We start from the raw sequence: 27,850 nt of genomic DNA on the forward strand, positions 1-27,850 counted from the left end.
TAAATCTTTTTATCAATCAACTACCAGCATTCAAGAGAATTTTTCAAAACTAGTTTTAGGGTTTTTTAATAGTTTTGTTAAATTAATACCCCTGCAATATTATTGTTTACTATTATTTTTCACTATAAATATGTAGCTCTCTGAGCTAATTATGGCTTAGGCTTTTGTAGAATAGCCTGCCTAGCACCTAGCCATTTTTATTTTACATACTTAACAAAACTTTCAAAGGAAAAATATGTTCTAATTTCCCCCAAAACAAGTGATGAACTTTTAGAATACAATTTATTTACAGGTTAAGACTTTTCTGTATAATCTTGGTGGAAAATACACCTAAGATATTACATTTTAACTTAATAAACTGTTAAAGTAGAAATAAGGTAGGGTACCCCCTTAAGAGTTTTACAAGAATCTCACTAATATGAAAAATAAAATAACCAGGTATAAATCCTATATTAATTCCATTTCTACAAGAGGCACCACACATTTTCAAATTAATTTTAGTTTACATTTACAACTATATGAGTAATGATGCTACATTTATAGTTAATAAGGAATATGCTTAAAAGAAAAATAAATTAAGTAACATTGTCCCACCTGATTCTAATTAGTTGGAATCAAATCCATATTGGGTTTTTATATGTGCCCCTCTTCCTCTTTCTAAAACTAGTTTAACATCCCCTAATACTCTCCCCATAAAAAAATGGACTTTAGAGAACCTAGCAATACCATTCAAGTAGAACAAAGGACAAATCCTAGGCCCATGTCTCCACAGAAGAGTATTGACAGATCCACCGGGTAAATTCACAAAGCAGAGTCCATTTAGCATTTCTCACTACAAGGCTCTGCTAGAAGAGATGCTAACTGTACCATTGGAATGACACAGTCCTACACTCACAGTGGGACTATAGTAAGTTTTGGTTCTGTCACTGCCTAAGATGTATGGCTAATCCTTTTGCCAGGGGATCAGAGAAGCATATGCTGGATACTCCCCATGCCAGGGCAGAGTACTTCTCACACTGCTGACTCATTACTTAAAGTGACAGAAGTCAAGAGGACTTAAAGACAGGAAACACTTTCTCTTGAAAAAGAACTTTTGTCCTTGGGAAACAACTACATTCCTAACCTTGCCCTTTTCAGATGGTCTTTATCATCTCCTACTGTTACTTATTTGACCTAATAATAAACCAGGGCAGGACCTGCACCAGTTTGCTAACACCACTGGCTAAATTTCTTTTTTTATTCATACCTCCACAATGCTTCTGCAGAAGCACTGGAACATAACCTCATTTTTAAAAGAAAATCAGTGGAAAAGTGAGTACTATTTAAAATGAAAGCAAGAGAAAGGGATGCAAGCCTATAATTCCAATACTTGTACTTCAATAAATCACTCCTTAGGTGGCTTTGTATATTATTAATTCTCACATATATGCTCATGGCATGCATATCCTTTCTATTTTGTAAGTATTCTCTCATATTAATGGTGATTAGGCTGACAAAAAGTTTCAAAAATCTTGAGAACAGAAAAGTAATGATGATATGATAGAATTTTTGGTTCAAATACATTGTCATTATTGATTAATCCATCACATGCTTAATAAGCACTATTCTGTGTACCAGAATGTGCTAGGAACTAGGGTCACAAAAATGAGTAAGACAAAAAAATAAATAAAGACAAACAAAGCCCCTTCCTTTACGAAGCTTTCTGTTCAAAGAAAATTTATTTATTGAGAAAACCAGATTCAGTATTTATTCAAAATTTGGATTCAGTATTTCTTACTACACAAAAGAGACAGATGCCTTACCAATTATTTTCACTAAAACCTTTCTTAATCTTTCTTTTTCTAAAAACCTCTCTTTAATGCACCTCATCTTAATCCCGTGAGGTGCATGAAATTACCTCCATCTCAGATGAGGAAATTGAAGCTCTAAGAAGTTAAGAGACTTATTAGAGATCACAAACTAAATAAAGAAAGGCCACATTAAAACAGCTGTTTTAATTCTAATTGTTGACTCTATTACTAATGTATCAACCTGCTTCTAAAGAAAAGGCCAAAGGGGAAAAGATACTATTGAATGCCCAGATTACTAAATTAACTTTTTACTCATGTAAAATTATAAAAATATTTAAAAACATTCTGGTGTGGGAGTGCCTGGGTGGCTCAGTCAGTTAAGCATCCGACTCCTGGTTTTGGCTCAGGTCATGATCTCATGGTTTGTGGGTTTGAGCTCTGCAGCAGGCTCCACGCTGATGGAGCTCATAGCGTGGAGCCTGCTTGAGATTCTCTCTCCCTCTCTCAAAAAACCAAACAAAACAAACACCAAAAAAAAAAAAAAAAAAACCATTCTGGTATGAACATATGCAAATAACAGGACCAAGATTCCACCGAAAATTTTTTCAAGTTGAGCTTCTCTGAGATTCCATCCAATACAGCCTTCCATTCTGTAAAACATTTGCGCTTCATAGATGAAATGTATTGTTAATAAAAGTTAGCTATAAAATAAGTATCTGTAGAGCCATCCTATTTTCTCACCCATTTCCATTATAAAAACTGAAACTACATACTCATAGAAGAGTTCCACAGTAGGTAGAGTTTAAGGCTTCAGAGATTTAATAAATAGTCCCACAGATCAACAAGGTCAACAGAAAGCCATCTAACCCATTACCCTTAAAGTTTTACTTAAAATTTCATCGAGAAGAAAAAGACTATTTACCCTATACTGTGACCTCACACACACAACCCGCATAGTTCATTCCTCTGTCCAAGTACCTACATTACTCAAAAGGGGGCAAAGTAAACATTAAGCAAGAGAACAAATGTACCTAACAATCAACGCACCATGACAGAGAAGAAATGGATTCCAAATAAAAAAGAGAATATTTTAGTTGTGTTATTTGACTTCTTGGGTGGAGTAAAAATTCCAGATAACGTAGCCAACAACATAAATGGACTCCAAAAATTAACTAGGCACTGAGAGTCTTAAATTTTCCTACAAGAAATTTCCCAGATTCATATTTCTGGGAGAATGTAAACAGACAATTCTTATAGTATCTGATACACATACACAAAGCCAAATTAACCACTAATTTTCTAACTTTTCAGCTTCCATTTTCAACTATGAGTAGTGTTGCTACATTAATAGTTAATAATACACATACACCCCCTCCCTCTCCTCTGCAAACTTTTTTCCCCTTCTAGTGGGTTGAGCACCTGAATATATTCACTGAAGTATTTATTTCTCCCTAGACTGTGAAAACGCAACAATAAATTACAAACTCCCTTCTCCCATGGACCTACCACCTAGTAAGAATAGCAAATATTATTCAAACAAATACTTGCCCAGTTATATATTAGTGGAGGTACGACTATATAAAAGAGAATTACAGAATGCAATGGAGACTATAATGAAGGATCTAGCATCTAATCATGGTTGGGTTGCCTTGAGCAAGTGGTCTTTCAGTTGAAATTTCAAAGGTATGAAGGGGGTTGGGAACAATGAGGTGGGAAAATAAAGGCACAGAAAAAGAAAGACACTGATGGAGTTTAGCAAAATATGGTAATAAAAGAAGGGTAGTCAAACACAAAAGACCATATATTAATTACCTGATCCTGTTTGTATGAGGTCCAGAATAAGCAAATCTACAGAGACAAAAGGTAATAGTGGTTGCCTAGGGCTGGGGAGGGAGGTGGGGAGGAAAAGGGGAGTGACTGCAAATGGGTTAAGAGATTTCTTGTGGCGGGGCGCCTGGGTGGCGCAGTCGGTTAAGCGTCAGACTTCAGCCAGGTCACGATCTCGCTGTCCGTGAGTTCGAGCCCCGCGTCGGGCTCTGGGCTGATGGCTCAGAGCCTGGAGCCTGTTTCCGATTCTGTGTCTCCCTCTCTCTCTGCCCCTCCCCCGTTCATGCTCTGTCTCTCTCTGTCCCAAAAAAAATAAATAAACGTTGAAAAAAAAAAATATTAAAAAAAAAAAAAAAAGAGATTTCTTGTGGGGATGATGAAAATGTTATAAAATTAGATTATGGCGACAGTTGCACAACCCTGTATACATACTAGAAGTAACTGAATTGTACACTTTAAATCAAAATTTTAAACTTTATGGTATGTAGGAGCACCTGGGTGGCTCAGTCAAGTGTCCAACTTCACTAGGTCATGATCTCACAGCTCGTGAGTTCAAGCCCCGCATCAGGCTCTGTGCTGCCGGTTCAGAGCCTGGAGCCTGCTTCAGATTCTGTATCTCCCTCTCCCTCTCTGCCCCTCCCCCACTTGCTCTGTCTCTCTCTCTCTCTCTCTCTCAATAATAAATAAAAACATTTAAAAAAATCAACCACTGTTGGAATAGAGCAATAATGTCATACCTAAATATATACATATATATTGTTAAATATGAGGTCTTATTTTATATGAGATCCTGTTTTGATTAAGTGTAATTTTCTTTAAATGCAGCAGCACCAACAACAAAGCCTTTCATCCAGTATTTCCCTTTCTAGGAATATGGTGGAGGAAAAGAAGTAATAAAAAACTGAGAAAAAAATGATTGACTTATATATAGATATTCACTGAAGCACTGTATATAATATCACTGAATTGGAACCAATCTAGACGCCCAATAGTAAATCATTAGATAAATGTATGTTCACACTGAACAGAATATTTAACACCCATTACAATTACATTTTCAAAGAATACTGAAGGAAGCTATAAAAAAAATATTCATGATGTAAGATTATACAAAAGAGCAGGTTACAAAACTGCTATGTACTATGTGATCCCAATTTGGAACACAAATGTTAGACAGACAAGAAGACCAAAAAGTAAACAGTTTGCTCTGCATAGTAAGAATACAGGTAAATTTTTATTTTTTTTCTACCTCTTTATAATTTTCAAATTCTCTACAATTAAGCATGTAAATTTTTTTAAGATGAATCTGCTTCAAGTTCTAAAAAGATAACTCTTTTCATAAAAGTATTATTGTTATAATCTAACATTTCTTCACTGGTTCTAAAAAGTCCAAGCATGCTTAAGGAACTGTTTAAAGTAAAAATGAGCAAATGTCTACTACTTGAATGATTTATCCTGGAGTATAAAAACATTATGAAGAAATGGATTGAGTGCCTCATTCATAGTCAACGTTTATTCTTCAAGTAAGCACTAATTCTTGTACTCAATACAGAAAAGAATACAAGAAAATAAGCTTGGAAATCATGCATCATTTAATGATGTATGTTTAAAAGATTTCCTGAAGGGCTATATCTGTACTCAGACTCAACTTCTATGAACCAGTTTGTGACTATTCATTTAAATCCTAAAACAATCAATGAGATATTACTATTTAACAAATGAAAGTACTAAAGAGACCAGCCCAGAGCCTCACCATATCACAAATGGAACCTGCTAACACCAGCTTAACTCACCAGAAACTGGTTCCTCCTCCCACAAACTATTTAAAACTGTCCAGACCCCACCACTAATGCCATAGATCCCTTCAGCTGACCAAAGACTTCAAGGACTAAATCTATCACGTCATACCCTTGTTTACCTAAATCTTCACCAGAAATGTAAGCCTTTCCCATTTGTAATTATATATTCCTCCATCTACTCTATATATCTTTTTCTGAGTTGACTCCTCAACCTTACCCCTTCTAGAATGTTCTCTGAATTACATTCTGTGCCTACCAAACACCACCTTCTTGCCTTAAGGAAAATGTAACTACATCATAAATCTCACAAAGGCTGAGGTTATTCATTTCCTTCACACATCTCAAAATAATGTCCTCCTTGCTCCCTATTGCCATTTCAGGACCTTTGGTCATCCACAACAAACATTCCTGATTACTTAAGGCCCTCCTATGTTGGTTCCTCTTCTACCAACTTCTAAATGTTGGAGTTCTAGAACTCCTAGATCCCCTTTCTCTTCTGTCTCTATACTCTCCCCCAAATTATCTTAGGCATTTCCAGAACTTTAAATACATGGTATTTAAAATACTATCATTTGAGAACTGTTGGTTCTCCAATTTACTTTGCCTTTTAATGTTTATTTATTTTTGAGAGACAGAGAAACAGAACACGAGCAGGGGAGGGGCAGAGAGAGAGAGGGAGACACAGAATCCGAAGCAGGTTCCAGGATCTGAGCTGTCAGCACGAACCTGATGCGGGACTCAAACTTACGAATTGCGAGATCATGATCTGAGCCAAAGTTGGATGCTTAACAGACTAAGTCGCCAAGGCACCCCTCCAATTTATTTCTGTAGCCCAGACTACTCTTTCAACCTTTTAGAGACCTCTATATTCCACTTCTCACTTCTTCAGAATTACACTTGTCTATCTTGTTTCACTGATTTAAACACTTAAAAGTTTCAAAATGTTCTACAAGACTCTGCAAGATTTGGTTTGATTCTTATCTCATGCCATTCTTCCCCTTGCTCACTATCATTCATCAGTTATACAAGGCTTCTTTTGATTTACTGAATACACAAAGCTCTTTGCCTCTTCAGGACTTTTTTTATATGATGTTTCACTTTGTCCAGAATGTTCTTTCTCTAGCCCACTAGCCCATTCCTTTTTTATCCTTTAGGCTTCAGCTTACATGTCACTTCTTCAGATACCTTGTCTAGAACTATCCAAATCTAAGGTAATTTTCCTCTGTTATTATCCTCTCACAGTAACTAGTTATTTTCCTTTAAAAAACACTTATCATAGTCTGTAAATAAGTAAATACACAAACAATATCCTGACCATATTAAGCATACCACTAACTACATCATTAGCCCAATCAGTAAATGAATGGGCTTACTCACAACCATACAGCTAACACACAAAAAACTAAAAGCTGCCCAATCTAAATTCTTAATACACAATAATGTCCCTACAATTCCTCATCTCAAGCATAATGTAACTACATTTAATATTTATATTTAATTATCCTTACTATAAAAGGATATGGTAAAGTTTTAAGAGATCTTAAAATGTAAAAATTTAAGGACCAGAATGCTAAGAAATGTAACAGGAGGGTCTGGATTTTCAAAAAGTTATCATTTCAACACTTCTCAAAATATTTCTAAAACACTTACATATGTGAATAAACAAGAGACAGACAATTAACTAATTTAGCAGAGTTCCACATTTTAACTAATACAATTTTTTGGAATGAAATACACAGATAAAAAATTTCCAGAAAAGGCAGTAATTTATATTTTTTTTAATTTTTTAATGTTTATTTGCTTTTGAAAGAGAGAGAAAGCATGAGCAAGGGAGGGGCAGAGAGAGATGGAGACACAGAATCCGAAGCAGGCTCCAGGCTCTGAGCTGTCAGCCAGAGCCCAAAGTGGGGCTCGAACTTACAACTGTGAGATCGTGACCTGAGCAGAAGTCAGATGCTCAACCAACCGAGCCACCCAGGTGCCCCAGCAGTAATTTATATTCTTAAAGCAGCCCACAAAAACCTATTAAACAATGGTTAAGTAGGCCTTAGTACTAACAGCACAAACCTGAGCTCTGAGTTCAAGGAGCAGGACTCTGTGGTGAAACAAAGTGGAGGAATTAAAAAAAAAAAAAAAGGAACTCATTTGAGTCCCTGGATAACCAGCTTGTTTTTGGACTCTGCCACGTTCTAAGCCTCTTTGTCCCACGCCCAGACTTATGCAGTCAACAAGGAGCACAGTATGAAGTGGGAGGAGAAAAGGAAAAAAGTAGTATTTATTGAACACTTTACAACAAGTACAGTGTTGGGCATATTGTATTTCACTTACTCCCACCAATCCCACAACACAGTTATCATCATCTTTTGTTTCCCAGGGAATATTTAACTCTAAGCCTATACTCTTTCCACTAAAGATTTCTTAAGCAACCTCCTCTAATTAAATAATTGTATAATTAACTGTTCAATGTACTTTCCACTAGGAGATAAGACATGTCTGCATTTTTCCACCAGTTTTCATACAAAGAGCTCAAAATCTCTTGGGTTAATGGATGACTGAATCAGTAAATGAATGAATGACCAAAATAAATTCAAGTATCATCTTCTCTATGTTTTCCTAATCATTCTAAACTACCATGATTATACTTCCTGTGGAGTCACACTGACTCACTCTACTTGTACTTTTCAACACAACAGTCACTAAACTAAATTGAGCTATTAAGCACTTGAAAGTGGTTAGTCTGAATTGACATGTGCTATAATACATAAGAGATGGTGAGTTAGTATAAAAAAATAGAATGTAAAATACTTCAATAACTTTTATATGTATTACACGTTGAAATGTTAATTTTTTACATACTAGGTTAAATCAAATATATTACCCAAATTAATTCTACTTAATTTTTAATGTGGCTATTAGAAAATTTTAATTATATATGTACCTTGCAATATATTTTTACTCAACAGCACTGATCTAAACCATCAATCCATATATATCAGCTTTTGTATTACCATTTTATAGCATCTCTTATGTTATTTAAATATTCATGTTTCCCTAAAATGAAGTGTCCCTAACCTTATAAAATTACCATATAAACTGGAATATGTTTTAAAACAGCTGTATTGTTATAATTCACATAACATATAATTTACCCACTTAAAGTGTATAATTCAATGACTTTTATCATATTCACAGGATTGTGCATCTATCATCACAATCAATTTCAGAACATTTTCCTTACTCAAAAAAGAATCTGCACCCCTTAGCCATCATTCCCCAACCCTTCCATTCTACTAGCCCCAGGGAAACATTAATCTACTTTCTAGCTCTATAGTTTTGCTTATTGTGGACACAACATATAAATGGAATCATACATCTTTAGTGACTGGCTTCTTTCACTTAGAATAACGTTTTCTAGTTTCACCCATGTTGTAGTATGTCTTGATTTTTTTTTATATGATTTCTTTTGATTACTCAGTAATATTCCATTGTATGGATATACCACATTTGTCTCTCCATTCATCAGCTGATGAACACTGGGGTGTTTCTACTCTCTGGCTATTATAAATAATAAAGCTATGAACATTCATGTACATGGACATACAGGTATATATCTAGGAGTGGAATCCTGATCATATGATACCTCTATCTGTAACTGTCAGGTGCTGACAGGTTGCTCTCCAAAGCAGCTGCACCACTTTACATTCCCAGGTGGGATTCCCAGTTTATGAGGGTTCCAATTTATCCATATCCTCACAAACATTTGATATTGACTTTCTGATTCTAGCCATTCTAGCGGATGTGAAGTTGTATTTCACTGTAGTATTGATTTAAATTTTCCTGATGGCTAATGGTGTTAAATGTGTTTTCACGTATTTATGGACCATTCGTATATTTTCTTTGTAGAAATGCCTGTGCCAATTTTTAATTGGGTTACTTGTCTTTCTCATTGAGTTGTAAGATTTACTTATATTTTCTGGCTACAAGTCCTTTATCAGATAAATGATTTGCAAATATTTTTTCCCTTTCTGTAGATTGTCTTTTCTCTTTCCTAGTGGTGTTTTGAAGCATAAATGTTTTTCTTTTTAATAATGTTCAATTTATTTGTTCTTTTGTTGCTTGTGTTCTTGATGTCATAGCTAAGAAGCCATTATCTAACCCAAGGTCACAAAGATTTACTCCTGTTTTCTAAGAGTTTTAGTTTTAGCTCTTGCACACAGGTATTTGTTTTGAGATAATTTTTTTTTTTTAATTTTTTTTTTTCAATGTTTATTTATTTTTGGGACAGAGAGAGACAGAGCATGAACGGGGGAGGGGCAGAGAGAGAGGGAGACACAGAATCGGAAACAGGCTCCAGGCTCTGAGCCATCAGCCCAGAGCCCGACGCGGGGCTCGAACTCACGGACCGCGAGATCGTGACCTGGTTGAAGTCGGACGCTCAACCGACTGCGCCACCCAGGCGCCCTTGAGATAATTTTTGTATGCAGTATGAAGTAGGAATTCAACCTCACCGCTTTTTTTTTTTAAGTTTGTTTGTTTATTTTAAGAGAGATAGAACAGGAGCAGAGGAGGGGCAGAAAGGGAGAGAGAATCCCAAGTGGTACTCTCTTGGGAGAATGACAATGCAGAGCCCAACACCATCAACCATGACATTGTGAGCTGGGCAGAAATCAAGAGTCAGACACTTAACTGACTGAGCCACGCAGACACCCTCAACTTCATTGCTTTTGCATGTGGATATCCAGTTGTCCCAGACTGTTTGTGGAAAAGACTATTCTTTTCCAACTTGTCTTGGTATCCTTTTCAAAACCACTGACCATAAATGTAAGGGTTTATTTTTTTTTTTATATGAAATTGTTGTCAAATTGGTTTCGATACAAAAAAAATACGGAAGCTTCACGAATTTGCGTGTCATCCTTGCGCAGGGGCCATGCTAATCTTCTCTGTATCATTCCAATTTTAGTATATGTGCTGCCGAAACAAGCACTGTAAGGGTTTATTTTTAAACACTCAGATCTATTTCATTGATCTGTCTATCCTTATGCCAGCTGCACACAGTCTTGATTATTGTAGCTTTGTAATAAGTCTTGAAATTGGGAAGTAAAAGTCTTCCAACTTTTTTTTTTGTCAAGATTTTTTGAGCTATTCAGGTTCTGTTATTGGTTGAATTGGGTCCCCCTCACCCCCCGCCCACCACCAACCCCCAGAAACAGTTACATAGAAGTTCTAAACCTGAGTACCTCAGAATGTGATTTTGGAAAGAAAGGCTTTATAGAAATAATCAAGTTAAAATGAGATTATTCAAGTGTCTCTAATCCAATATTACTGGTGTCCTTTCGTTATAAAAAGGGGGCTTTGGGACACAAACACACAACACACAAAGGGAAGACAATGTGAAGACACACACAGGGAGAAGATATCCAGGTAAATGGAGTCATGCATATACAAGCAAAGGAATGCCAAGGACTATTGGCAAACACCAGAAACTAGAAGAGGCAAGGGAGGATTCTTCCCTACAGCTGTCAGAGAGTGCATCACCTGTTCAACACCTTGATTTTGGACTTCTAGCTTCTGGAACTATGAAACAATAAACCTCTTTTGTTTTCAGCCACCTACTTTTGGGTACTTTATGTCAGCCCTAGAAAACTAATACAGGATCCCTTATATTTCCATATGAATTTTAGGATCAGCTTATCAATTTCTGCAAAAAGGCAGTTGAAATTGTGATAGGGATTGTACTGAATCTGGGAATTAGAGGCATATTGCCACCTTAACAATATTAAGTCTTCCAGTCCATAAACATGGGATGTCTTCCCATTTATTTTGGTCTTCTTAATTTCTTTCAACAATGTTTTATAATTTCCATAGTACAAGTTTTGTCATTCTTTCATTAAATTTATTAAATAATTTATTGTTAATTTTGTTAAGTATTTTATTTCGTTTGATGCTACCATAAATGGAATGGTTTTCCAATAATTTGCTCATCTCTACTGTATAAAAATACAACTGATTTTTTACATTTATTCTCTATCTTGCTGAGCTCGTTTATCAGCTATAACAGTGAATTTATAGTGGGTTTCTTGGGACTATCTGGGTGGCTCAGCGGGTTAAGCATCTGACTTTGGCCTACGTCATGATCTCGCCATTCCCGTGTCCGAGTTCAAGCCCCGCATCAGGCTGTGTGCTGACAGTTCAGAGCCTGGAGCCTGTTTCAGATTCTGTGTCTCCCTCTCTCTGTGTCCCTCCCTCCCTCCCAAACATAAACATTAAAAAAGTTTTTTTTAAATAGTGGATTTCTTGAACTTTCTATACACGTCTGCAACAGAGATACTTTTAACTTCTTTCTTACCCATCTGGATGCCTTTTCTTTTTCTTGCCAAAGGCCCTGTCAAGAACCTCAATGTTGAAGGTTGTTTATCTTGCTTCTGATCTTAAGGGAAAGTAGTCAGTCTTTCATCATTAAGTGTGATGTACACTCATGATTTTTTCATAGATGCTCTTTATCAGGTAGAGAAAGTTCCCTCCTATTCCTCATTTGTTGAATATCTTTATCATAAATGGAATGTACTTTTAAAAAATACTTATTTATTTTTGAGAGAGAGACAGAGTGCAGGCGGGGGAGGGGCAGAGAGAGGGAGACACAGAACCCAAAGCAGGCTCCAGGCTCTGAGCTGTCAGCACAGAACCCAATGCGGGGCTCGAACCCACAAATCACGAGATCATGACCCAAGCCGAATTCAGATGCTCAACTGACTGAGCCACCGAGGTGCCCCTTAAATGGAATGTACTTTAAAAAGTCTCTGTACTTTACATAGTATGTAGCCTGCTGGTGCTCTATGGTGGATTCAATGACTAAAACCAGTATCAGGTACAATTTGCCCCCCCCCCCCCAAAAAGTCTTGGTTGTTTGTTTGTTTGTTTGTTTTTTTTAATATATAGCAGGAAAATATAAATTATTAGTTTATTCTGGCAATTCAGAAGATATCCTCATTAAGAATATGTTGTTAAATTCTGGTCACTAGCTTCTGCTGTTTTATTTTGTTTTGTTTTGAACATCCTCAGGGTATCACCAATTTAAATATCAAAGAGAAGGGCTACCATGACTCATATAGGTGTCAAATGACTGAGAATAAAGAGTTAATTTAAAAAACAAATCTATGCCACATAGCAGTTTTAAAAAAAGAACTGTTTACACAGAGATCAAAATAATAGCATGCATCAATAAGCATTTTAGAATCACTGTTAAGACACATTTACAAATTCTGTACCACAGAAATAAATTTAACCTAAAACTCAAATTTGCTTTGAAAAACTCAAACTTTATGATAACTCAGCAGGACAGCAATTCTTATCAGTGCATTAAACAATTATCACCCCAATACCTTATATACTAAATACACAGAAATGCTGAATATATAAGTGTGGAAATACCCATAATTCAATTCATAAGCAATTACTTGAAGCAAATAAGGAACTGCTTAGCTTTTATTCAAGGTGTTGCCCTAAAGGACCCTTGTTTATCCCTTTGTCTTACCCAGCCTGAACTTTAAAAACAGACAGGCATTTCTTAATTATACTACTAACGGTTCCTCATCTACTCTTAAGGGGGGAAAAAAAAAATCAAGTAGTAAGATACTAGAAAAGAACACTTTTAAAGAAATAGCTTATCCACAGCAATTAAGAAACACATGCTTCTCTGCCCAGAAATTCTGTGACAGATTCTGAAGAACTGAAGACACATTACCTTAAAGAACTAAAACACAATCTAAAGAAATGATTCTAAATATATAACGAAGCAGATAGTGTATAATACATCATATGCAAAGCAATTAAATACATTTTATAAAGTGCTACAACTCTTCTTTCACCATCTTCTTATACCTATAACCTTTAGTCTTAAGCGATTTGATGGTATTTATTGATTTTTAGAAAAAACAGAGCATATAAGAATGAAGCACCGTTTTTGTTTTTACAGTTTATACTTTAAAAAAAATTTTTTTTAATGTTTTTATTTATTTTTGAGACAGAGAGAGACAGAGCATGAGCAGGGGAGGGGCAGAGAGATAGAAGGAGACACAGAATCTGAAGATGGCTCCAGGCTCTGAGCTGTCAGCACAGAGCCCGACACGGGGCTCGAACTCTCGAACTGTGAGATCATGACCTGAGCGGAAGGCGGACGCTTAACCCGACTGAGCCACTCAGGCGCCCCATACATTTTATACTCTTTAAATGATGGTTATTCAAGGTCATTCATTAAGCTCCCTTATGTAAATCTGCTTCTGCCAGAAAGTCATCAATAATGATAGAAAAGGTCCAAGTATATTGTTTATTCCTGTTTATATTATTATTCCCTTACAACACACCACAAGGAACAACAGAGATTAGTGAATTAAAAGTATCCAAAATATTTGAGGCTCTTTATTATTATTATTAATTTTCCATAACTATAATATAGGCAAAGCACTATACTAAATGCTTTATGCTTTATAGTACACAGAATTTATTTAGTATAAAAACACTTTTTATAGATGAGGAGGTTGGGGCAGTTAAATAATTTGTCCAAGGTCACAACTAGTAAATGGCATATTCAGAATCTGAATAAAAGAAATGACTTGTTCCAGAGCCCAAGCTCTTACTTAATATGCTAGCTACTAACTTCTCAGTATTTTTAAGCTTTGTAAGTCAAAATAATGATGATAATCTCAGGTTTCTTATTTTAATAATAAGAACTCAATTTTGTGTATGCACATTTGAGCATACTCCATTGAAAAAGGACATCAAACGGCATGGCAATCTTCTCTAAAAATTGTGTTACATCAACTGGACATCTACATGCAAAAAAACACAGAGAGAGAGAGAGAGGGAGGGAGAGAGAATAGAAACTGAGCTTATACCTTCCACAAAAATTAACTCAAAATGGATCGTAGACATAAAGTAAAATACAAAACTATAGAGCTTCTAAAAGATAACAGGAGAAAATCTAGGTGACCTTGGGTTTGGTGATGACTGTTTAGGTACAACACCAAAATCACAAATCACGAAAGAAAAACTGATAAGCTGGACTTCATCAAAAATAAAAACTTATGCTTTGCAAAAGATACTATTAAGAATGGAAAGACAAGCCACAAACTGGGGAAAGATATTTGTCAAACACATAACGAATAAAGGACTTGTGTCCCAAATATACAAAGAACTCTTAAAATTCAACAATAACATGATTAAAAATAGGCAAAAGTCATGAACAGACACTTGACACCAAAGAAGATATACAGATGGTAAATAAGCATATGAAAAGATATTCAACATCTCACTAGGGAATTGCAAATTAAAACAATGAAATATTACTGCAAACCTATTAGGACAACTAAAATCCAAAACATTGGCACCACCAAAGGATGCAGAACAAGAGGAGCGCTCACAAACTGCTGATAGGAATGCAAAATTGTACAGCCACTTTGAAAGACAGTTTGGCAGTTTCCTACAAAACCAAACATACTCTTAACCATACAATCCAACAATTGCACTCATGGATATTTATGCATGTGAATTGAAAACCTGTCCACTCAAAAACCTGCACAAAAATGTTTATAGTAGCTTTATTCAGATTTGCCAAAACATGGAAGGACTCAAGATATCCTTCAATAAGTGTAGGAAAAACAAATCTTGGTATAGTTATACAGTGGAATATTATTCAGCAATAAAAAGAAATGAGCTATCAAGGCACAAAAACACATGGAGGAACCTTAAATGCCTATTGCTAAGTCAAAGAAGCTGCATACTGTATGATGCAACTACATGACATTTTAGAAAAGATAAAACTATAGAGATATTTAAAAGACTAGTGGTTGCCAGGGATGGGGGAATACAAATAATAGGGGAAGCATAGAGGATTTTTTGGGCAGTGAAACTATTCTGTATGCTACTGCAATAGTGGATACATAACATTATGCGTTTGTCAAAAGCCACAGAACTATCCAACAAAAAGAGTGGGCCTAATGGCAATTACGAATAATAAACTATGGACTTTAGTTAATAACAATCTATCAATACTGGTTCATCAATTTTAACAAATACTACCACACAATACACGATGTTAATAGTAAGGAAAACTGGGTAGGGGGAGAGAGTATAGGAGAATTCTCTGTAGTTTCTGTTCAGTTTTTTCTGTAAACCTGAAATTGCTCTAAGAAATAAAATCTAGTAGTTACAAAGAAGGGAAAGGGGAGAGGGGAAGGAGAGACAGAGAGGGGAGAAGAGGAAAGGAGGCATTACAGCACAATGGTCCTAAACCACTACACTATGTATCACTTGGAAAAACAATTCATTATTAAAAACCTAAGGGGATAGCATGGTTTGAGTTTTAATTTTACTTTGTTTTTATTATCTCATTACACATGTCTGGCCCACATCCCAAATCTAATAAAAACAAAAACCTTTGGGAGTAGGACCCTAACTCATGTAGGATTCCAAAAATTCCCAAATGATTCTACTGTCAACATGATGCAAAAGAGTCTTTTAACTTCTGAGTTAAACAGACTGGTTTGATTGCTGCTTTGTACTAAGCTTGAACACAACGTAACTTCTTTGTACCCCAGTTTCCTCAAATGTAAAACAAGAAGGTAACTTGACAGACAAGAGCATGAACCAGAATATTAAGGTCACTTTCAGCTCAAAATTACTTTCTGCTCTACATAAGTGTAACTAGAAATGATTTCTAAACTACATACTCCTTTAATTATCTTAAATCTAATCAAAACACAGAATTTTCATTGTTTTAACTAAAGTGCTTCAAAAGACCTTTAAACTACAATTAAACTGTCTTACCTGATCAAATAAACCAATGCTTTTTCCATCACAATTCTCTCCTCAGAAGAACAGCATTTAGTCCTTTGCAACTCTTTGAGGTATTCAAAAAGACTATCAAGAGTGTGAGTTAAGAATCTCAGATAACTGTTAAGAAATTAGATACTCTCAAGAAGGCAATCCAATCGGGGCGCCTGGGTGGCGCAGTCGGTTAAGCGTCCGACTTCAGCCAGGTCACGATCTTGCGGTCCGTGAGTTCGAGCCCCGCGTCAGGCTCTGGGCTGATGGCTCAGAACCTGGATCCTGTTTCCGATTCTGTGTCTCCCTCTCTCTCTGCCCCTCCCCCGTTCATGCTCTGTCTCTCTCTGTCCCAAAAATAAATAAACGTTGAAAAAAAAATTAAAAAAAAAAAAAAAAAAAAAAAAGAAGGCAATCCAATCGATCTCACTGGTAGCAAATTTCCATATTTCCTAACATTCACATGAGCAAAGACTAGTAGCACACCTAATGTCAGCATGGCTCAATTTCCCTCTTAAAATTGGTCTGAGTATCATACTGAATGTCAAAAGTCTCTTCCTAGAAAACTAAAATTTATTATCTATCCTCAGCATGAACCAGCACCTGTATACCACATAACACGGTATGTAGTGGACAATTCTGTATTTTTCATCAATTTGTAGCAATCTAATAGTAGTCGAACACTTACTGTATGTCAGGTACTATGCTGGGCAAAGAGTGAACAAAACCAAGTCCCTGTCCTCATAAACTTTATGCTCTAGTAGGAAAGACAAACTAATACATGCCAAGTGGCAATAAATGCAATTTAAAAAAATGAAACAGGGGGGCCTGGGTGGTTCAGTTGGTTGAGCGTCCGACTTCGGCTCAGGACATGATCTCACAGTGTGTTGAGTTCGAGCCCCGTGTCGGGCTCTGTGCTGACAGCTCAGAGTCTGGAGCCTGCTTCAGATTCTGTGTCTCCCTCTCTCTCTGCCCCTCCCCTGTTTGTGCTCCCTCGCTCTCTCGCTCTCTCTCTCAAAAATAAACATTAAAAAAATTAAAAATAAAATAAAATAAAACAACGTAAGTAAGGGGTGGGGTATTTATTGACTGAGAGATGCCATAAGACAGCCTTCTGAACAATGATGAAACTGTTTTATACTTCATTTGATATGAGGGGTAATGCATTCATTGAGTTGCACACTTAGGCTTTATGCCATCTGCTGTATGTAAGTTATACCTCCAAGTGTTCTTTTAAGTTTGCTAAAAGAAACATCTAAAAGACCAACCCCACCCAGCTCCAGTGATGATTTCCTTGATTACCACAATATAATTCCAAGCCAAGGGACTATATATCCTCACAGCTAAACAAAATTATATCTTCTAGAACCACACACATGATTTTATGTTTCACTATATGTATTTAACTTTCCAATTACAATGTGCTGCCTCTACTGCTTAGTTCTTTGCATAAGCCAGATCATTTAGGAAGATCATTTAGTACGTATATACTGTATTCATACAAGTTAAGGCAAAAGAAAACCACACTCTTGCCTTTAAAAGATAAAAATGGAATAGAGCTAAAAAGAAGCCCACAACTAATGATAAATATAAAGTGGTGTTTATGTGTCTTAAAAAAAAAAAAAAAATCGATCTTTAACCATTTGGTACTTCCTCCTTTCCCCACTGACCCAAAATCCTAGTCAGAGTTTCTGTTTTAGAGAGAAATGCAATGAATGCAAGAACCGAGCACTTAAATCATTCCATGATCCGTAAAGAGAAAATCCAGCACAGTGACCAAGAACGTGTAGTGTGGAGCCAGACAGCTTGGATTAAATCCTGGTTCCACCACTTACTACCTATATTATCTTAGCCAAGTTTATTTATTTCACTTCCCTATGCCTCAGGCTGCTCATCCATAAAATAAGGATAATTGAGCCCCTGGGTGGCTCAGTCAGTTCAGTATCTGACTTTGGCGCAGGTCATAATCTAGCGGTTCATGAGTTCGAGCCCCAAGTTGGGATCTGTGCTGACAGCTCAGAGCCTGGAGCCTGCTTCAGATTCTGTGTCTCCCTCTCTCTGCCCCTCCCCAACTTGGTCTCTGTCTGTCTCTCTCTCTTAAAAATAAACATTTAAAAATATATTTAAAAAATAGGGATAATATCTATCTTATAGATTATAAACGAGTTAATTTATATATTGTGGTTAAAACAGCAGCTGTCACACAGAAAAACACTAGACAAGTGATAACTACTACTACTACTTCTACTACTTCTACTTCTGCTGCTGCGTCTAGGAATCCTACCAGGACTGGCACCTATGCACACCAAATAGGCAAACTAATCCAGTAAAGAAAAAATACAGCTAACTAACAGCTAATGGCAAGAGTAACAATCTATTCCTGTTCCCATTTACACCCAGACTAAATCAGTACTTTTAGAATAACTTTGTCCTCTCAACTTCTTAGCACATTCTACCTAAATCATTCCTTATAGATGTATTATATAGAAAAGATCATATGATGCCTAATGGATGGCACAAAGTATTCAATTAAAATCAAATTCCCAAGTACAGAGGGAAAAAATGCCTATATGTGACAAGGGGGAAAGTTGGTAATTAAGTCAATCAAGTTCTTTTCAACAGGGTTAGCTAGATAGTTTCACTATGATGAATGCCCACTCTCCCCAAAAGGAATCTTTGTACCTCTTCACTTTGTCTAGGTAATAATTCAAAATCAATTTTAACAACTATAGATACCTACTATGGGCCGAACATTTCCTCAGATATAATCAAAGGATGTAAAAGTAGAGTGAGACCTAATTCCTACCTTGACAGACTAGTTAGGAAGAGTCTAACAAGCACAAAAGCAATCAACCCATTCGGCCAACAAACACTTCTTGAAGAGTATTAAGTGCCTGGATCCAGGCCTGTTCCAAGGCTGGTTTTAAAGTCTACTAGGGAATACTCTTAAATGGATAAAACAGCCCAACAGTTATGTTAAGTACAGCAAAAGTTGTAGAAGGTATGAAGGAAGCAAAGAAGAGAATAATCAGAAATGTCAAAGACTTCAAATAGGGAGGGGCTTTATGCTATGATAAGAAAGGGTCTTAAATTTTATTCTGTGAGGAATGAGTAGCAAAAGATTTGTGCAAGAGGATGTATGTCAAACTTCTGATATTCAACTGGGGTGGGAGAGAAGGGTAGACAATATTAGAGACAGAAAATCAGGTATAGCCCAAGGGTAGGCAAAGCTTTTCCATAAAGGGCCAAACAGTAATTTTTAAGTAGACTTCATGCCTAGTGCAAAGCCCAGTGTGGGGCTTGAACTCACAACACTGAGATCAAGATCTGAGCTGAGATCAAGAGTTGGATGTTTAACTGACTGAGCCACCCAGGTGCCCATAGACAGTAAATATTTTAGGCTTTGCAGGCCATGTGGGCTCTGCTGCAAGTACACAACTCTGCCTTTGTAGCATAAAAGCAGCCATAAACAGCGAACACCTAAACTAATGAGCAAGGCTGTATTCCGAATAAAACTTGATCTACAAAAACTGGCAGCTGGCTATATTTAGCCTGTGGGCTATAGTTTGTGAACCCTTGTCTAAGAAGAGTGATAAGATCCTAAACTAAAGTGAGGACTACAGACAGGGTGGGCGCCTGGGTGGCTTAGGCGGTTAAGCGTCCGACTTTGGCTCAGGTCATGATCTCCCGGTAGTGAGTTCGAGTTCCACGTCAGGCTCTGTGCTGACAGCTCAGAGCCTGGAGCCTGCTTCGGATTCTGTGTCTCCCTCTCTCTCTGCCCCACCCCCCACCCCACCCCCCCACTCACACTCTGTCTCTTTCCCCTTCAAAAATAAACAAACATTAAAAAAATTAAAGCAAGGGCTACAGAAATGGAAAGGAATAGATATTCCTGAGATATTTAAGAGTGGGGTAGACCTGAAGAATGACTAGGGGTAGAGAATTAGGTATAAGGAGGAACAAACTCTGACTCCTAGGAACAAACCCAGGGATCTCTATGGACGATCATGGTCCCATTTACCACGAAAGAAAATGGGAAGAAGAGCAATACTGAGATTTCATTTTGTTTAAGGAAGGAGACAGGATGAGGAGAGAAAATTATTTCAATTTTAACATGTTCAGTTTAAAGTAGATAGGAAACATCTGGGTAGAAATTCCAGCAGCTCTGGAATTCTGAGGAGAACTGGTCTAAACGTCTAGGTTCATTACAGAAGTAGTTAAGATCAGGAGGAAAAAAGGTGGGAAGACTAAGAACAAAGGGATGAAGACCAAATATTAACACTGGGGGAGGGTCCTCCCCATCCCCACACCCTGCAGGAAAGAATGAGAAGAAACAACCTGAAAGACACAATAGCAGTTTCAGTGAAGTCAGAATGCTAAGGGTCACTGTAGCCTAATTTAACTCTAGAATACAATCTTTGTGAGGGGGAAGAAATTAGTGGACCTAACGCTGAAGAAGTCTAATAGGATTTAGGATACTCTAGGTAGAAAGAACATAAACAGATACACAAGGTAAAAAACAAACGATTGCCCAGAATAGGTAAATCCACAGTGACAGAAAGCAGCTTGGTGGTTGCCAGGGGCTTGTGGGAGGAGGGAATAGGGAAATGGCTGCTAATGAATACAGATTTTTCTTTTGAGGTAATGAAAATGTTTTGGAACTTGATAAAGGTGTTGCTTTGCACACTGCAAATGTTAAATGCCACTGAATTGTAGACTTTGAAGTGGTTCTGGTTTTTTGTTGTTGTTACAACAATTTCATCTCTACTAAGAAAAAAAATGACAGGGAGAAAACCAGTAAGCAAACCAAAGAACAGAATACTGGGAAATAAAAATTAACAGACTGAGAAGAAAACAAGATTAAAAGGCTTCAAGGAAAGAGGAAGACTTAATCAGATTAAAACAGAAGACCATTTTAGGCATCTCTTCCAGTTTTCTTAACTAGAAGGGGACACAGCTCAACTGTTTAATTAGGGAACCCATATGCATTATGTGGGGAAGCTGTAACTGTAAAAGAAATAAGATAAAAACTGTTGTAGATATAGCACAGCTACACAGTGGAGTGGATAGGTGCTTTATCACTAATAACAGTTTTTTAAAAAGTATATGATTGGGTAATCGAAAAAAGCACTACAGAAATTTTGTGGGAGATTGATTGCAAAAGTTCTGCCAATTCTGCAGGCCTCCCTATATTTACACCCTTTGCATAACTTTGTAGTCTTCTCCCACCTCTTGAATCTGAACTGGACTCATGAAATCCTTTGGCCAATAGAAAACCATGAAAATGATAGTTTGCCAGTTTTGAGCATGGCCCTCAGGAACTCCTGCATGCTTCCATAACCTCTCTCTTGGAAGTATGTTCTGCTACCATGAAACAAGCCCAAGCCAGTGTGCTGGATACCTAGAGATGCATTGCTCAGTCTCCTTGTTACCTCAGCTACCAACCACGACCCTAGCCAAGCTAGTCTTACCCAATCTACCAGCAAAGCCACAAGAAATACAAGCAAACCCATATAAAATCACTTAAGCCTAGCCCAAATCTGCAGAACTACCCGGTTGATCCAAAGATTCATGAGCAATAAAAAATGGGTGGTTATTTTAAACCAAGTTTTGGAATGGTTTGCTATATATCAATAGCTAACATACACTAATGATAGTAGTGATAACAGGAAAAGACCATTAATTTGGCATAAAAGCTAGATTTATGTCATCTAATACTAATTTCTTCAGTGTGGTTTGGGTTTTACAGATATACTCCTATAACTTAAAGAGAAAAGGAAAACCTAACTATTAAATTCTTACGATTACTTGTGATTGGGAATCTGAAAACTGATCTAAGCTACCACCACCTTTTCCCCTAAAACTACAGCAGCTTAAAGCCATTAAAAACATAAATGCAATTTCTGATAACATGATGTGTCTTTGGAAAATAACTACATGATAGCAACTGAGGGGAGGTACTTTTACAGCTAATTAAAATTGGAGTTTTTAGAGGGTTTTGTTGTTAAGTGAGGGAATTCTCTAATAAGAGTTTCTAAATTTTTCAAGTGCTACTTTGGTGACTTTTAATTTTCAGAAGCACTATACCTTAAGAGCAACTTTTTTTTTAAGTTTATTTATTTATTTTGAGAGAAAGAGAGAAAGAGCACAAGCAGAAGAAGGGCAGAGAGACAGTGAGAGAGAGAATTCCAAGCAGGCTCCATGCTCTGCACTGAACCTGAAACAGGGCTCCATCCCACAATCACAAGACATTGAGTCAGAGGCTTAACCAACTGAGCCACACAGGTGTCCCAGAAGAGCAACTTTTATTTTATTTTAATGTTTATTTATTTATTCTTTTTGAAAGAGAAGACAGAGCACAAGCGGGGGAGGGGCAGAGAGAGAGAGAGAGAGAGAGAGAGAGACAGAATCTGAAGCAGACTCCAGGTTCTGAGCGGTCAGCGCGGGGCCGGGTACAGGGCTCAAATCCACAAACCAGGACATCATGACCTGAGCCAAAGTTGGACGCCTAACTGACTGAGCCACCCAGGCATCCCAAGAGCAACTTTTAAAACAAAAGGCAATCAAATCTTACTTCAACAAGGCAAAAATACTAAGCCATATTAATTCAACACCTTCCACAAACAGTACAATCTATCATTTTCTCAACTGGCAGGCATCTAAACATACTTCAACAAATGACAGAGACTTCATCTTTTTTCCCTTCAACAAAAAACTAGCAGTGCTTTGTCAAATCACTGACCTATCACTGCCAATGCCCGCTCTATTGCTGAGAGGATAATTCTGTCAGCAAGACAAGAAATAAAGCATTCATGAGTCATTTAGTACGACTGCAGACATGGAGAGACTTACAAATAGGAAGACGAAAACTTTAATAGTTTTTAAAATCATTCCTGAATTTAACATGGTCTTTTCACTAAATGAGTTATCAACAAAAGTAAAATCTGTTTTTACGGCACTTAAAACAAGTCAAAATTCCTATGTGAGTTTAGCAGCATTAAACTTTAAATACCATTAACACACCTGGGCCAATTATCAGAAGGAAACAATTTAGTTTACTATTTTTATTTTTTTTAATTTTTTTTTAATGTTTATTTATTTTTGAGAGAGGGAGAGACGACAGAGTGTGAGCTGGGGAGGGTCAGAGAGAGAGAGGGAGACACAGAATCCGAAGCAGGCTCCAGGCTCTGAGCTGTCAGCACAGAGCCCGATGCGGGGCTCGAACCCACAAACTGTGAGATCATGACCTGAGCCGAAGTCAGATGCTTAACTGACTGAGCCACCCAGGCACCCCTAGTTTACTATTTTTAAACAAACTAAATGCTTCTCTCCTTTATAAAGGGTGTCTGTGGGTATTAGAGAAATTTAATGGCTAGGACTACCTTAACAAATGTACTCCTACATTCACAAATCTAGAAAACAGGATTTTCCACCCATTAACGTTTACTATACCAAAAAGGTACTGACTCTCAACTGGACTCTAAGATGTCTAAAAGAATAGTACAATTTATTTGATAGAAAGAAGAAAAGAATGACTAAATTGATGGTTATCAAATATCCTATATAATTTCACTCTTGTCTCTCAAGAGTGCAAGTCTCATATAAAAAGGAGAATAAGGGTTTTAAGGGTTTTCTCAGACCATGGCACAAACCTAACTTCCTGTCTTTCAAGTAATGTTCTGGGTTAAATTACAGGTTACCCAGTAGTTTTGTTACTCAGCCTGCAATACTCATGAGCCTCACCAGGTTACATTAATTTCCTGTCCTAAAATATCTAGTCTACAACAACCCCTAACTTCCTACACACACACACACACACACACACACACACACACACACACACACACACACAAAGATATTCCATACCATAATTCTAGGTGATCTTTCACCCCCCTAATTTTTAAATACTAAATATAAAATAGTTTTTAGTATTCAATAAAAAAATTAAGTGCTTACAGGACCACCTCAAGAAATAGAGTGTTTCCAAATGCCTCTAAAAAAAAAAAAAAAAAAAAAAACCTTCCCTAACAAACCAACCTACCTTAGGAAGTAAATCCCCTTGTTATATGCTACAAATGCTCACTTGCCACCTAGATACATAAAACCTACAGTATGACTCTACTTGATCTGTTCATTTTTCAAACACAGTAACACCTCTCTCATCAAGAAGACTACCAGGAACATCAAGCTTAGAAAATCAAAACCCTGGAGACAGAAAATAATTGTTAACAGCAAAGGTTTATTGAATCTACCTATTCTGTCCGAAGCTATGTTCTTCTAGGATTACACCATTTAACCTCCACAATTGCTCTGTGAGGTAAATACTACTATTATCATTTTAAAGATGAAGAAAGCCAAGTTCTGGTAGTAAGTCATTTGTTCAAGTTCATAGTAAGTGTTGGAGTTAGGATTCTAAAGCAACCTAACTATAGAGCTCTAAATTTTGTAAGTGCAACAGCAGTAGAAAACCATATATATCACAGACTAAGCTTTACAGAAGCAACCCCCCCCCCCACAAATCCTTACAATCTACTGATTAAAATTACTAATTTCATTCAGAGCACAGTTCTAACAACTAGTAATATGGACTTCCCAGTTCACAATTACTTAGGTACAGTACATGCTTGTAGGAACAAGTCGTGTTATTGCTAGGATCAACCACACTAATGAGTTGGGGGGGGAGGGGGGGGAGCAGATATGCACAAAGAAAAGATGAAGCTGACTATTAAAAAGCTACAACATGACAAAATAGCCCTAAGATGTTATATTTTATTTTTTTTTATTTTAGCTGTTGTATTTTAAATGAGGCTATCTCTATATCCTTCAGTAGAACAGTAAAGTAACAGATATTCATGGCAACTGAAGCAGCATAAGAAAGTATCAAAGATCACAGGGTGGCTCAGTCAGTAAACATCTGACCTTGGCTCAGGTCATGATCTCTTGGTTTGTGAGTCTAAACCTCACATCAGGCTCTCTGCTGTCAGCACAAAGACTGCTTTGGATCCTCTGTTGCCCCTCACCCCCCATCTTTCCTCTGCTCACTCTCTCTCTCTCTCAAAATAAACATTAAAAAAATATTTTTTAATAAAAAATAAAAATCATATTTAGCATTATCTAAAATGTACTGTATATTTTAAAACAATTTTTACAGAAAGGGCAAACAATTGAGGCATCTGGGTGGCCCAGTCAGTTGAGGGTTCAACTCTTTTTTTTTTTTTTTAATTTTTTTTTTTCAAAGTTTTTATTTATTTTTGGGACAGAGAGAGACAGAGCATGAACGGGGGAGGGGCAGAGAGAGAGGGAGACACAGAATCGGAAACAGGCTCCAGGCTCTGAGCCATCAGCCCAGAGCCCGACGCGGGGCTCGAACTCACGGACGGCGAGATCGTGACCTGGCTGAAGTCGGACGCTTAACCGACTGCACCACCCAGGCGCCCCTCAACTCTTGATTTCAGCTGAAGTCATAATCTCAGGGTCGTGGAACTGAGCCTTATGTCCAGCTATGCACTGGGCATGGAGCCTGTTTAAGATTCTCTCCCTCTGCCCTGCTCACACGGGCTCTCTTTCTCTCTCTCTAAAATAAAATAGTTTAAAAAACAAAAAGGGCAAACAAAGTTTTTCTAGAAAGTTTAAAATGACATTATGTCCTCATCTCTCAGTTCAATCTCTGAGTCTCTTCCTCTCAACATAACATTCTCAAATCCCTATGTCCATTTGCAAGCTTCTCAAAAAAGTAGCCAAAACTCACTGTATTCCATTTCCTCACTTCTACTCTATTTTTTAAGTTTATTTGTTTTTGAGACAGAGAAAATGAGCGGGGAAGGGTCAGAAAGAGAGGGAGAGAGAGAATCCCAAGCAGGTTCTGCACTGTGCACATAGAGCCCAATGTGGGGCTCAAACTCACAAACCGTGACATCATGACCTGAGCCAAAAAATCAAGAGCCAGACACGTAACCGACTGAGCTGCCTAGGCGCCCAGTCACCTCTATTCTCTTTGCTAACAGCTTCCACACCCAGCTTCCCAGTTAAGCTGTTTTTAAGTCATCAATGCCTCCTTATTCCTAAATCAAATGAACAATTTTCGGGTCTTATTTGAGCTTGTAAGGAGGATTTAGCATTTCAGATCCCCTTCTCCCTTCCTCCTCCTTTAAATTCTGGTCAGTTGCCTTTTATACCACCACTCTTCTATCTTCCCTCTTCTGACAACTTTTTGCTAGATTCATTTTCCTCTAACTCTCCGTCAAATGCTGGAGAATCACTGGCCTTCTTCTCTCCTATTAAGAATTCTCAAAAGATGATCTTAATCTCCACTCAATCACATATGCTACACCACGAACTCTAGTCCACACAACTTTCCTGGTAGCTTTATGCCTCCCATACATCTCCACCTGAATATTTCCAGGCCCCTCAAATCCAACATGGCCACAACTGAACTCATAAAGCAAAAGAATAGAGCCTTGGAAAATACAGATGTGCTGGGAGATTTATTTTGTTGGGAGTGGGGCATATTCCCTATTTTAGTATACATCATTATCCACTCAGTGGTAGAGCTGGGAGTCATTCTTGACCAGACAGCCAATAAATCATCAAATACTAAAGGAAGACTGTACAACCTGAATCTTTGCAAATCCACTTCCTTCTCTTCACTCCCCCATCATTTCTCAACATTAGCTTGCTTAGGCTCTTCCATAATATTAATAATTGTTTGTGGCCATAGTAATACTTATTACAGAACATGTATATTTCTTCATTAACCTGCAAATTGGTTTCCCCTAGCAGGGGAAATCATGTCTTGCTCTTTGTATCCAAAGCACCTAGAAACACACACTGAATAGTAAACATAAGTCTGGTGAGTTAGGAATCCCAAGAAGCTAAACAACACATGAAAAGTCATACAATTCATCAACTGTGGAGTAGGAATTTATGAATTGTTCAACTTGCTAGCATTTTTCGATATTGAAATAACTCCCATTAAAGTATAGTAAGAGACTATAGCACTCTGCCTATTCAATGTAACAAAATACTCTTTTGCTTATGCTTCTGTGTACATTTCAAATGTCCTATAATGATCATGTATCCCTTTCATAACTGGTAAGGAAACAATATTTGTTAGAGTAAAACGCCATAATCAACATGAATAAAATATCTTTAAGTTTTTAGGGCAATAGGTTGTGAAACTGAAGTCAGGGTTTGGAGGATTCATCAGCAATCTAATACACCAAAATAGAACATTAAGCAAAGATTGCTAAGACTACTGCTTTCATTGCAGTTAAACTCAGTAACTGAGAAAAAGTGGGTAGGTTTAGAGTTTCATCAGTCAATGATTTACGTAGAAATGGATCTTTCAACAAAAGGATGCTTAACTGGGAAGAGGGGGGATTATAAACTTATACTCAAATTCATTCATTTAAATTCAGTCATAAAAGGGGTGTCTGGGTCCCAAAAAACAAATAACCCAGTGAAGAAATGGGCAGAAAACATGAATAGACACTTCTCTAAAGAAGACATCTGGATGGCCAACAGGCACATGAAAAGATGCTCAACTTTCAAGCCACACTCAGATATCACCTCACGCCAGTCAGAGTGGCCAAAATGAACAAATCAGGAGACTATAGA

The 27,850-nt window shown here is 37.1% G+C and overlaps 1 protein-coding gene and 1 non-coding gene across 4 annotated transcripts in view; both read right to left on the reverse strand.

The window, feature by feature from the left end:
* The window catches only part of GSK3B (glycogen synthase kinase 3 beta), a 199,032-nt gene that overhangs the window by 143,071 nt on the left and 28,111 nt on the right, over positions 1-27,850 (reverse strand). The gene's annotated exons all lie outside the window — the stretch shown is intronic.
* Positions 10,294-10,400, reverse strand: LOC123576212. The gene has a single exon (XR_006701233.1). It is a non-coding gene; the product is annotated as a U6 spliceosomal RNA (small nuclear RNA).

Source organism: Leopardus geoffroyi, chromosome C2 (genome assembly GCF_018350155.1).
Source record: "Leopardus geoffroyi isolate Oge1 chromosome C2, O.geoffroyi_Oge1_pat1.0, whole genome shotgun sequence".
Taxonomy (NCBI): domain Eukaryota; kingdom Metazoa; phylum Chordata; class Mammalia; order Carnivora; family Felidae; genus Leopardus; species Leopardus geoffroyi.